This window comes from Mercurialis annua, linkage group LG7 (genome assembly GCF_937616625.2).
Source record: "Mercurialis annua linkage group LG7, ddMerAnnu1.2, whole genome shotgun sequence".
NCBI classification, from domain to species: domain Eukaryota; kingdom Viridiplantae; phylum Streptophyta; class Magnoliopsida; order Malpighiales; family Euphorbiaceae; genus Mercurialis; species Mercurialis annua.
Genome location: NC_065576.1, coordinates 45,364,535 through 45,378,771, shown reverse-complemented (window position 1 = coordinate 45,378,771; position 14,237 = coordinate 45,364,535).

The window sequence follows — 14,237 nt, the reverse complement described above, 5'->3', positions numbered from 1 at the left end:
TATTAAAAATAATTATCGCAGTAGCTACCATTATGTATTAAATTTCTAATCTTAAAAGGAATTGTGCAACAACTATCATTATTTGTTAAATTACTAATCCTAATAGAAATTGCAGTGACATTCCTAATCCATAAAGGAAACATATTAAAAATAATTATCGCAGTAGCTACCATTATGTATTAAATTTCTAATCTTAAAAGAAATTGTGCAACAACTATCATTATTTGTTAAATTACTAATCCTAATAGAAATTGCAGAGATATATCACTATATATAAAAGAATATGACGAGTTTCATTAATATTAAATAATGATATTATAATATTTGTGTTAAAGTTTTGATATTTTTGATATTTATTAGTTATTTACTATGAAAAATAATATAAATTTGTTTCAATCATATTATCATTTTTTAATAACAACAATATCAAAAATTAAATATATTACTTAATTCTAATTTTTAACATTTTCAATAGAAGAAATTAAAATTTTATAAAATAATTCAACAAAACAAATAAAAATATACAAGTGTAATAAAAATTAAATAATAATATATTATTAAAAAAATATATAATTATAATATTAAATAACGGGTCATATAGATATCGTTAACGTGCGTAGCACGTGGCCAAAAAAACTAGTGCATATAAAACCACTAATTATAGTTTTCATGATAGTGCTAGGATTTCTGTGATTAATTAGTTTGGAACTAAATTAACATGATTATCTGATTAAGCCTACTAATAATGAATATGGACATATATTCAAAGTAATAAACATTGTTTATATATCTAAAACAGCGATTGAAATACATACAAGGTTAGTGATACTTTGAAACCTCATTCTGGAGCGTCTGACGGCTATCTGTCGTTTTTTTATTAATATAGTCAAACTCAGGATTTGGTCAAAACACAAAAGGAGTCAACTGATTTAAACCGGGGTTCCGAGTTCGAACGAAGCAGGTATGTTGATGCAAGTTGCTGGACTAAAGAATTGACTTTATGGCCTATGATGCCATTGCTGATGTGGCGGCAGAATGCTAACAAGGATGGTCTGGAAAATTATAGAAAATAGTCATACAACTAATTACATGGCTAACAGTTCAAACATGAAGTAATTTCGAGGCTGAATGAATACGGAAACACAAAAACAAACTACAGGTTCTAGATCGAAGATCTGGGAAAGTCGAGGGGCAGGGGATCATGGCGCCATATGGACTAGCGGCAACGCCATATGGGCTGGCAGCGACGCCAGTCCACAATGGCGACGACACCATAACTTCGGGTCTCTCTCGGGACTGATTTTGTCGAAAATCGTGCCAAAACAGCAAAAGTGTATAATTAAACTTATTAAAAACACCCTAAATATGGATCTAGAGGCGAAAATCATTATTATCATGGCAAATCATGAAATTTATCAATAACACAAAAAACGCTAAACATGCAATCTAATGAATCAAAATTGAAATTAAATACATATACGACGGTAATTGCGTGTATAAAGACTGATTAGGGTGTTAAGAATTACCGTTATGAGTCATGGGGTCGTATTCTGAAGATCCGGATGTAGAAACCAGTGTAGATTATTGTGTGGCAGTAGATCTTTGAAAACCTGAAGCGTAAGAGCTTGATTCAATTGACAAAAGCTGGCTGGAAGTTGTGTTTATTTTGCTGGAAAGTAGCAAGTCTGTTGTCTAGATCTAGGGTCTTGTCAGTGAATTAGGATTTTTGTGTCTGATTGTATGCCACCCTCCTTTTAGGGTGTTCTAATTGTACTGTTTGTAGAGGTTAGCTAGCGTTAGAGTTTAGGTTAGTTCACAACTCTATTTGTAGGTTAATTAACTATTAATTTCGGAACTATTAGCGTAAGTCATGAAATAAAAGTGCCAAAAAGGTTTGTTTGGTCCCCGAAAGTGTCAAAAGGGACCTTCAGGGCCATTAAGGTTTGGTTTTGGGCAATTTTATCCGTCAAACCTACAAATTGACCCATTAACTTATAAACCTTTGTAATCAATCTAATTGTTTAGAATTATATCACAACCCTTTAGATTTTTATGGGTTATTTGCGACAATTACGCTTTAGCCCTTCAAGTTTGTTGTTGTACATCGATCTAGTCCATTTAAATCTAACAGGTGGATCGCTAGCTCGTCACCCGAACGAGTGTTTTTAAAAATCATCATCACGCTTCAGTCTCAAGTCACTTTTCTATCTGTCTGAAAAATAGGTGTCTACAACTATATATTCACTTTAAAATTATTATCATTTAGTAAATCAATTATTAAAATTATATTTATATTTGATAGTGCTTTTGTCGCAAATTGTTAGATCATCTTACTATATTGGGCGTTATAAATTATACGTCATCTTCAAATGAATTAACTGCTACATATTTCAATACAAAATTCATCAATAAAAAAAAATCATTCAATATATTTATTAAGTTATAAAATTAAAAAAAAGTAATTATTCATAGTCTCTATGATGTGTCATTGTAATTATATGGTTACATCATGATTTAAGTGGCAATATGCCTCCTCAACTTATAAGCAGTGGACAATTAATATATAAATTAATTTTGTGTGCAAATCAGTACACGAATATGGTGATTATCAGTAATTTGTTCCATTTTGACAATTTTTCCCCTTAATTTGTAAGTTAATTGTCTTTTAAATTGGCAATTTGTCGCATTAACTTGTAAGTTAATTTGCCAAAATGAGCTAATTGTCCATAATCACCAAGTTCGTGTACTGATTTGCTAATAAATTCATTTATATATTAATTGCTCATTATTTATAAATTGAAGGGGCATATTGCTACTTAATTCATTACACCGTGTATGCATTTTACCAGTTTATATATGTAAAACATGAAACACTTGTTAAATTAAACGAATTCACGATATGAAATATAAATGAAAGAGTATAAAGTAGCCAAGTATGAAAATGTTATAGTCAAATTACCTTTCTCTCACTAAAAAAATTATTTCCCTTTCTCTTTAAAAAAAAACTCTTTTTTTCTTCATCTTTATAAGAGTGGGAGAAAATAATTTTTTTGACTATAGTCGGAAAATTATTTTCTCTCCGCCCATAATTATCTTTCTTGTAGATCTACTATTTATTTCAATAAAGTCTTTCTTAGAAGGTTTTTTTGGATTTGGATTTTCATCTTATTGAATAAAATTGTAGTCTTTTATACCTTTTTTAATCCGATTTTTTAGATCCTTCAAAAATCGTTTGTGTTTGTTCGGGTTTTACATTTAATTTTTGTAGATCTAAAAAATTTGGAGGTTGTAGATCTAATCTTTTAGAATCTTATTGAAGATGAAGTGAAGATCGAAAAATACTAGACTTCAACGGATCGAGTAGTCATATGTCAAACCGAGAAAAAAAAATATCTAAATATCCCGTCCAACGTTCATCGTTGAGTTAATTTTGTGGGATTTATGTCTAGATTTTTTTTATTTTTGGTCAATTTTTATTATTTGTATTGGGTTGTTGATTATTGTTTAGTAGTTTAAATTGCAAAAGAAAAAAAGTAGAGAAATGTTATTAACTCTCATGATTGGTGAAGAAACATGTGTATAAACATGATTGGTGAACAAACATGTGTACAGTGTATATACATGATTGGTGATGGATATAGATATTTAATAGGTTTTGCTACAAATATTAATACTATCATTTATATTTTCTAGCACCTTTCATGAACCAAAAAATCAGATTGTGACAAATAACCAATAAAATTTAAATTTCTATATTCCTATATAATCTTGGGCAATCCAATAGTTTAATCATAAGTTCAAATATTAAATTTATGGATGCTTAATTTGATCATAGGATAAAAGATACAAGTGTCTAAATGAGATATATAGGAGGATTTAAGAAGCAATTTGTTCTCTCAAATTATAAATAATAGTTAATCAATATATAAATCTATTTTATTAATAAATTAATTTTAAAGTTGGTGGTTATAGTCAATTAATTTTATTTTTACAATCTCTCCCTCAACGTTTAAACTAATTGTCTCTTTAATTAGCAATTTCTAAATTTGTAAACTAATTTGTAAAAATGTGGTTAATTGTATATAACCATCAATTTTAAAATTGAGTTTCCCACAAAAGTTAATTTATGTATACCCATTACCTACAAGTTAGTGGGCAAATTGTTACTTAAGTATTTAAGAGTATATAATAGGGGTATTTGTAAAATAAATCTTAATATTTCAATTTTATAGCGATTTAATTCTATTTTTTAAAAGTTGTAAAATAAATCCAAATATTTCCTATTTTTACATATTGTAGTCCCAATCTGTTTTCCTGCAATTTTGTTCCCCCTTTTTGGGGCTACAAAGTACAAAAACGCAAAATGTTAGGATTTTTTTTTTTTTTTAACACATTGACATTTAATATGCCAATACATGTATCTAATATGTTTGCCACGTATGCATAAAGTTACCAAAAAATGGTTTGCGCTGTAAAACGCAAAAATAGAAAGGTTGAGATTTATTTTATAACGTTTTAAACAATGCGATTAAATCGCGAGCAAGGGATCAAATCTCCCCTTGGTACAAAATATCAAATCAGTATGTGGCTTTTGGTACAAACAGCCCTGAAACATTGCGTTTTTGTATCTAAATAGCCCTTAAAGATTGAGTTCCTTAATATCATTTAATTGATTTAATTAATCGTAATTAATTCTATTTTAATCTAATTAAAATCCCGATTGATCAAAATTTTAAACTTTTGTTCCGCCACCACATACACTGGTCATTTCGTCCAGACAAATACTGCAACTCTTCATCCTCGAGAGAATGACCAATTCGTTCAACCTTTGCGGATGAACGGGTCTCAAAAGAATGAACATAGCGTTTATCCTTTTGAGGAGGAACAACACGCTGGTGTTCATCCTCAAAGAGGATGAACATAGCGTTTATCCTTTTTAGGAGGAACAACGCGCTGGGGTTCATCCTCAAAGAGGACGAATAGAACGTTAATCCTTTTTAGGGGAAAAGCGCGCCATTATTCGTCAACTCAATGTTCATCCTCTCTGCGGATGAAGAAGAAAAAAATAAAAAAATATTTATTTTTTTTATATATTTATTTGATGTTTGAATTTTTAAAATAATAAAAATTATAATGAAAAATTAATATGATATTATATTAATTTGTAAAATAAATTAAATATATAACTTTAAAAAAAATATATATTGTTAGTGAAAAGTGAAACTCACCCGATGTGATGAGACTAGACAAGGATTGAAAAAGGAGGTATTTTTAATAAAAAAAAACATAAATTTTAAGTCTATTTGTCTCAAAAGCCGCGAGATTAACTGATTTGATATTTTGTACTAAATTAAATGAGCAATTTAATTTTTTATTTAATTGAATCGCTATAAATTTAAAACGTCATGATTTGTTCTACAAATATCCCCATAATATTACCGAATCACGCAACAATCCAAGAAGATAAATGGCTTAATACATGTGCGTGTCCCTGCACTTTTCATTTTTTGCACATAAGGTCCCTACACTCCAGCATATCTATTATAAAGCCCTACACTTCTGAAATCAGTCGCCCGTGGTCCCTGACACCAAGCGAGTGCTAACGCCGTTACAAACTTCCGTCCACCTATTTACATGTCAAATACAGCCCTTATGTGGCAGATGACATGGCAGAAGCGTATTTTTTTGAGTCTCCTCTTCTCCTCTCCAAACCTGACCCCTCTGAGTGTCCATTCCCTGTCCGGTCCCGTAGTGAGCTTCCAACACCAATACACGAGCTAATTATGGAAGGTAGTAGTGGCGATGGGGTTGTTCTGTGTGATTGTGGAACTCCGGCGCGAGTTCAGACCTCAACCACTGAGAAAAATCCAGGCCGGAGGTTCTATTGCTGCCCAAAACCAAATGTAAGCTTTTATTTTTGGTTTATTTTGATCTCAGTGTTAAATTGGGGTTGTTATTATTTAGGGTTGTTGTTACTTTAGGGTTGTTATTAGTTTAGGGTTTTGAGCTCAGTGTAAAATTAGGGTTGTCATAAATTAGGGTTTTTATTGCAAATTAGGGTTTGTACATTGCTGATTTTTGTACATTACTGATTTGGTTGTTATTAGTTTAGGGTTTTGAGCTCAGTGTAAAATTAGGGTTGTCATAAATTAGGGTTTTTATTGCAAATTAGGGTTTGTACATTGCTGATTTTTGTACATTACTGATTTGGTTGTGTCATATGCATCTATGATACTTGATTGCAGAATCCAGATTGTAAGTTCTTTCAGTGGATTGACAAAGGTTTAGATGGCTACGCACATACGGTGGTCACTAACTTGAAGATGGAGGTGACTCATTTGCAAAACGAACGTAATGCAGTTCTTCTACAAGCTGGTGAAGTCAGAGCTCATTTGGCAGCTAAGGTGTTGGAGAATAGTTCACTGAAGGGAGAAGTTGATGCCCTAAAGGAGATTGTTGACATGTACAAACATGAGAACCAAATTCTGAAGGAAGAAATGGGGCTGGAAATGATGGAGGTGGAGACATTGAAGGAGAGGATTGAGGAAGTGCAGTTGCACCATGCACAAGCTAAGAAAATCAAAACAAAGCTGACCTATGGATTGTATGGATGTGGGGTAGTTACTGCTGGGGCAGTTCTTTATGCATTATATCGCTAGGCCTTGATCTTTAAGCTGGGGCAGTTCTAGTTTCATTTTGGTAGCTAATGTATTGTATTTTGTGAAACTGCTCTTATTTTGCTAGGATTTGTAAGACTGTTGATGTTCTCTTTTTGCTAACATTTGTAAGAATATTGATGTCATTGCAATGGTAATCTTATTCTAGTGTTAATTTGAATTGGTATATTGTTAGTATGTTTGCTTGACTTTTGCATGAAAAAGGGCCCTTTGATTTTGCAATAGAAATGCATGAAAATGACCTATAGTTTTGCAAGTATTCTGCATTGAAAATGACCTGTAAATATGAACTTGTTTAGCTTGAAAAACACCTGCATTGCACAACAGAAGGTTGCTTTCTATTGAACTTTAATAACACACATGTATTGCACAAAAATATAGCTTTTACTGAAAGGGTAAAGTAATTACATTGTTTAGATCCTTTCTATACAAAAAGTGTTTTCAAAAGCAAATCAATGCTTTACTAAGGGCCATATGGAAATGTTATCAACACATTTCACAAAAGTTATCAACAAGGGCATTTAAAACACTGCCCTATACCAAAAACACTGCCCTATACCAAAAACACTGCCCTATACAAAAACTGTCCAAAAAAATAAACACTGCCCAGTACCAAAAATTTCCCTACTAGAAACAAAAGATGCTTCCCATTCATTGAGTTTGCCTTATCCTCGACCTTAGCTTTGCACGTGCAGCAACAGTGGTGGAGGCATCTACCTGCAACCAAACAAATAAATGACATATTAAATATTTCATCTAACCCAATTATGCCTATCTCAACCAAATACAAACAGAAACTTACACCTCAACCAAACCATCAAGTGTAATGAAAATATTAAACTTACAGAAGGTTGATTCCTTTTTCTTTTTCTGCTTGTGTTTTGCTGTGAAGGTGTTGCCTCTGGTTGGCTTGCCTGTGGTTGCTTCTTCTTATTCTGCCTTGGCTTATACTGAAACCATAAACAAAAAGTTATCAAATAGTTTAACAATCAATCTTATATAAGCTGAGTGTTTGAGAATTACCTGAGTGTTTGTTCCTTTTTGAGGGCAGCTCCTGTAATTATGTCCAGTTCCCTTGCATATTCCACATGTCATAACTCTCCCATGAAGTGAAAGCTTGGCTTTCTTCTTTACTTCAAATGGTTCTTTTTGCCTATTCTTTTTGGGTCTTCCAGGTTGTTTTTTGAAGGGTGGTGGCTCTATTGTTCCCTTCTCACTCTGAAGCCAGTGCTGCTTTCCAGGAACTGGCTGGATGGTATAAGCATAAGCTTTCATATATGTGTCTCTGCTGTAATAAGCATGTACATAGGCCTCTGGATTGCCACGCTTGGCATATATAGCAGTGACACTATGCTTGCAAGGGATCCCAGTCAAGTCCCATTCCCTGCAAGTGCAGGTCCTCTTGACAAGGTCCACTGTATGCTTGTTCCTTCTATCTTGAAGCCATGCCACCTCAAATCCATCATCCCCATTACATTCCACCTCCCACTCAAAGGACAGTAGCTTATTCTTTTCAATAACTTGTAGGGATCTTGGTGAAATATCTGAAATCCAGCCCCTTATGGAATCTCTCTTGTTCCACAACCTGTTCATCACCTTGATCCTTATATCCTCCAGCATACTAATAATAGACTTACACCTAGGCTCCAAAATCCAACCATTAAATGTCTCTGCTAGGTTGTTATCAACCACATCACATTTAATTGATGTGTCAAAGTACACCTTGCACCATGTCTCAATGTCATAACTTAAAGCATCCTTTGTTATATCCTTCCCTAAAGTCCCTAGGTGTTTAAGTCTGACTTTCAAATCTGATCCTATAGTTGCTTTTGCACAACTCCAAAATGCCTTCTTTCTCTCATCACCCCTCCATTTTTTGGCCCAGTTAGCATATACATGCCTGGCACATCTTCTGTGTTCTGCCTTGGGTAGTATGTCTTTCAAAGCACTTTCAAGACCCTGCACATACAGAAACAGAAGAATACAACATTTCAGTCCAAACACTTGCCACAATCACAAAGCACATACAAAACAGAAGGTAGCAAAACAATATCATACCTTTTGCATATCTGATATGACTGCAAATCCTTCTCCATCTTCAAGTTCTAGATCATATTGAATCATCCTCATAAACCAACTCCAGTTGTCTTTGTTCTCAACCAACACCACTCCCCAAGCTATTGGAAACATTTGGTTGTTTCCATCTCTACCCACAGCTATCAGTAACTGCCCTATACAAATCCCCTTTAAAAAACACCCATCTATGCCTATTACTTTCCTACAACCCTGAAGCCACCCCTTTTTGCAGGCAGCAAAGCACACATAAAACCTATGGAATTCTTGTTTTCCCTCAGGGTTTTCAGAAGTGGATTTGACAAAACAATGTGTGCCTGGGTTGGTATGGCAGATAATCTCAGCATAGTCATTTAGCATGGCATATTCCTCCCTATAAAAACCCATCAATTCAGCTATAATTTTGGTCTTTGCATGCCTACACACATTCAAACTAACACTCTGCTTTAGTTCACTCCTGACAATGGACCTAAAGTCACTAAGTTTGATATAGTGTTGGTTGGTCACCATGGTCTTGTACCTCTTAGCTAAGAAATTACTGTCACAAAATGACACTCTATTGCTTCTAGTACATCTATGGTCAGGTTTGTAGGTCTTAATGGTCCAGTTGTGGTCTGCATTATGAGGGCTTACTTGTATCAACCATGGACAGCCAACAATGCATTTAGCCCGCACTCTTTGTTGATCATTCTTCACATAACTAATGCACATCCCTTTCATCACTGCATACCTGGCTATTGCATCTCTAACCTCAGCTAAGTTACTGAAAAACATGCCTACTGCAAACTGAGGAATTTCAGTAGTGGTATCAAACTGCACCCGTATACTCACCTCCCTCTGTGAGTCATCACCATACTCATCTTCATTCTCACTAAACTGGCTACCTACATCAGAACTACTGTAATACACACTCTCATTCTCATAAGTTAAGTCTGCCGAGTCACTATCTCCCTCTTCATCCCCAGCCACCTCTGTCCTAGGTTCAGGTACCTCCCTTTCACCCTCACCCTCATCCATAACCCCAGAATCCTCATCAATCTGATCCCCAGCCACCTCATCAATGTTATCCCCAGCCACCTCATCAATGTTATCTCCAGCACCTAGTACATCAATGTCATCCCCTGCCCTAGCATTTGTCAAACCTGCTAAATCCTGCCTAGATTCTAAGACATTTTTCCTAGCCTCCTGTAATTCTACCTCATCATCATCACTATGATCTTCTATATCTATGCAAATATCATCAAAAGTCAAGTCTTCCCCAAGATCTATTACCTGTGCAGCTTGCACACTGCCACTAGCTTCACAACCCCCCTCTCTGCTAGATTGTATGCCCTGAGAATCTAATATTTTTGAATAATCAACATAGACAAAAAATTTGTTCTCTTTGTTGTCTAGAAGCAGTTTCCAAAAGGGAAGGACACATCTGTCATTCTCAAATTTTGTAAACTCTATCCTATCAGATTTCAAATATAAATCCCCCTTTTCTATCTCAAAGTAATGCAGATATGACAGTATGTTAAAATATGAAAGTTTGTCTAAGCTAAACATGGGATCACCTATCTCCTGAATCCCTCCCACATAAGCTAAAGTACCCTCATTCATCTGTATTCTACCCCCATAAAATAAAATCATTTGGACAATCTTTGCCTCCAACCTGTCATTACCTAGATAGACAAACAAATAATATAAATACAAGCTCAAACACAGGAGCAAAAATGTAACCATAACAGACTAAAATGGCAGACAAAAATGAAAACAAACACAAACATTGCATACTTTAACTTACAAAAAGCAGACAAAAAAGGCAGATAAAAATTGGTCTCATACAACCACTAATGCATACTTTAGCAACAGAAATGGGGACCAGCAATAAGAGCAAAGAAAATATAAAAATATTAACCTAGGTGATGTCAATTGGGACCAGCAATAATAGCAATAAAAATCTAAAAAATTAACCTAGCAGACAACAATGGGGACCACCAATAAGAATCAAAGAAAATCTAAACAATTAACCTAACACACAGCAACGGGGACCATTTGCATAACAAGCATTTCGCAGGTTACAAATTAACCTAAGAATCAGAAAAATTTAACCCATTCACATTTAACCTAACAACCAGCAAATAATCAAAATACAAAAACCCAACAACCCAAACGCTTTCAATTGCGAAAACTAACCTGGTGCGACCTCAATAACGTTTCCTTTGTCCTTTTCTTTTCCAGAAATCGCAGTAACTTTTTTCCTTGCACTCTTTTTTTTCATCTTCACGTCGATTAGGGTTCTTCTATTGCTAACTGTTTATCAATTTCCTTGCAACCTTCACCAGCAAATGAATCTTCAATTTTGTTTTTCTTCAGGGTGAGGGTTAGATTTAGGGGAAATCAGTTTCAATCTAAGATGAATTAGGGCAAAATCTAAACAATTAATTTTGTTTTTCACTTGAAGCGTTTTTCACTTTGGGTTAAATGAGATAGCTGATGTGCCTAAGTGATGTGGCAACTGTATGATGAGGTGGACGAATGGGTTTGCTTAAGATTCGCAGATAACAGTCCGTGAAAGACACTCGCCATCTTCTGTTAACTGAGGGACCACGGGCGACTGATTTCAGAAGTGTAGGGCTTTATAATAGATATGCTGGAGTGTAGGGACCTTATGTGCAAAAAATGAAAAGTGCAGGGACACGCACATATATTAAGCCAAGATAAATCAAGTAGCACTTAATGATTCATCTGTCTATGTGCACGATTGAGTTTCAAATAAAGAAAGAAAAGATACGTATTTTCTCTATTTTTATCTATAAAAACGTTTTTTCTAGAATTCATGTCTGTCCGTAAATAACAGATAAAGGGCAAAATAATTGTGGAAGATTTGTACCTATGTCTTTGTTTAAATTGAAGCAAACAAAATAACTACTGTATCAGTCATAACTATATTTTAAATTGTGTTTGACTTAATTTTTTAAAGATTCATTCTATTTGACTAGCATCTTGTTTGTTTCTTCTTAAATATATAAAAAAACTTTATTTTATACTGAAATAATTTATTGTTTAATAAAAGTTTGTATAATTCATATAAATTAACTATAATAAGCTGCATTTGTAAAAAAAAAACTGACTTGCAGATTTTTTAAATAAATTACTCGAAATTCACAGTTTAGTATTTTTTATTTAGAAATCCTACTTAGTATTCTCTTATATTTAAATCTGTCAACAGTTTTAAGTTTCTGTTAATTTGATTAATAATTTAATACTCACTTTCGAATTATTGATATCTCACTTTCAATTTGAATCACTTTCAATTCTGTCAACGATATGGTATAAAAAATTAAAAGAAACCTCTAATGATTTACATAATTAAAAATGAAAAGTTATCAAATAAAATTTTCAAACAAGGTTATGAAGCTGTAAATTATAATTTATACGAGGACTTTAGACTAATTTTTTTGTTTAATTATTTGTCTCTCATTGTTAAGATAGGGACACCCTTTTTTAAAAATAGAATGTTATAAAAATTCATTAACTTTACACGTTTTCTCATTTTAATCATGCCGTTTAAAAATCATCATTTTCATATGTTAACTACCATTTTTTTTCAAATCCATACACCGTTCAAAAATCCGGCAAAAATTGCTGACGTGCCATTATCCGGTTCGTTATTGCACGTCACTATTCGGTTGACAACTCAGCAATTTTCACCGATTTTTTGAGCGGTGTATGCATTTGAGAAAAAAAATGATAATTCGTGTATGAAAGTGACGATATCTAAACAGTGTGATTAAAATAAAAATACGTATAAAGTTGTTAATTTTTATGTCATTAATTCTTTTTAAAATTACACATCTTTTAAATTTGAATGTAAACAGCAGTGTTTTGCAAATAAAATTACACATGTGTACGCGAATAGTCCGCCCGCCCGTTCCAACTAAACTTTTTCAACACCTCAATTATTTAAATTAAGCATATTTTAATAGCCGCCTTCTCTTCTCTTTTCTCTCTAACAAACCCTAGCCGACTAAAGTTTTTTTTTTCGGCAGCCGTCAATGACTTAATTTTTCTATTGACGGTAGCCACCCCTTTTATTTATGTTATTTTAATTTCATAGAACATAATAAATAGCCAATTCTTTTTCATTTTTCTGATGGATTAAATTTATCACGAAACGCAATTCAATTATCAAGAATCGACGATAGATTGAAGATCTTTCAGTAACAAAATGGATTCGTTTATGAGCTATACTAGTTTTATTTATTTTTTATTGTTTGTCTTTTTCATGAATGTTTTACTTTATCCTTTCTTTTATGAAAGGTTTGTTGTCCTTTCTCTGTGAAAGGTTTGTTGCCTCCTTTTTAGAAGGAGTTGTTGTCTTTTTTTTAGAAGAAGTTATATCAAGTGTTGATTGAATCGGATGCTGTGAGTTTGCGGGTGTTTGGAGAAGTTTGAACGAAGAGTGATTGAAGACTGTACTTAATTCGCGAAACAGTTAGTAATTTATTTTTATTTTCGTAAGTAAGGTCTGCGAATCAGGCAGCATGTTGTCTGTTACATGTCAGGTCATCGGATTTAGTTTTCAAATTATCCCGAGTTTCTTACAAATGTAACTGTTTCATATTTAATTTAATGAGATCCGATGAATTCAAAAAAAAAAACACCCCAATTATTTACTTTTAATTAAACTCATTTTTTTTTGTTTTTTGTTTTTGAAATCTTTCATAAACGCTACCTGATTTGAAAAATATTATTATGCTTGATTATACGAAATAAATTAATTTTCTTGTCTTTCTCATTGAATTTGATATGCTCTAGAAGTTTATCTCAAATTTAATTAAAATAAAATTTAATTAATTGTTACTATATTATTAATGTACAATATCAAGAGTTCATAGGATATAATTAAAAAAATTAGTGTATCTGATAACATAAATGGAAAAATAAAAAGTAAAAAAGAAATGCATGCCGGGCTTGGAAAAGGTAGAACTGTATGAAAGAGTAATTTGGAAGAAATGATGAGGTGAGAGTTGAGAGTCAAAGGGATGGAAGATGAAAACAAACGAACAAAAGGTTGGTCTAAGCTGACAGACCCTCGTGCTCTCTCGAACAATGCGAACTCTTTTCTAACTTTATTTTTACTCAAATATTTTTAATTTTCACACATAAAAGAAAATATTATGCTCAATCAGTCAAAAAAATCAATTAATATCATTTGTGTCAATTCATTTAAAAGATCTCATGAACTTCAAAAAAAAAGCGGATTAATCGAAAGTGATAACGCAGTTTATTTTATTATAAATTTTTAAATTTATAATCTAATTCAAACTAAATTTTAAAAAAATTAAAAAAAATTAAAGATATTGATAACGTACTGGTAACAGTTAGAGGCGAAACAACCTCACCAATAACGATCATCACTAAATCAGACAAAAGTACGGCCGACGTAGTCAAGGAACAAAGTAAAAATCGATCCTGAAACGCAAGATCCGAGATAACCAA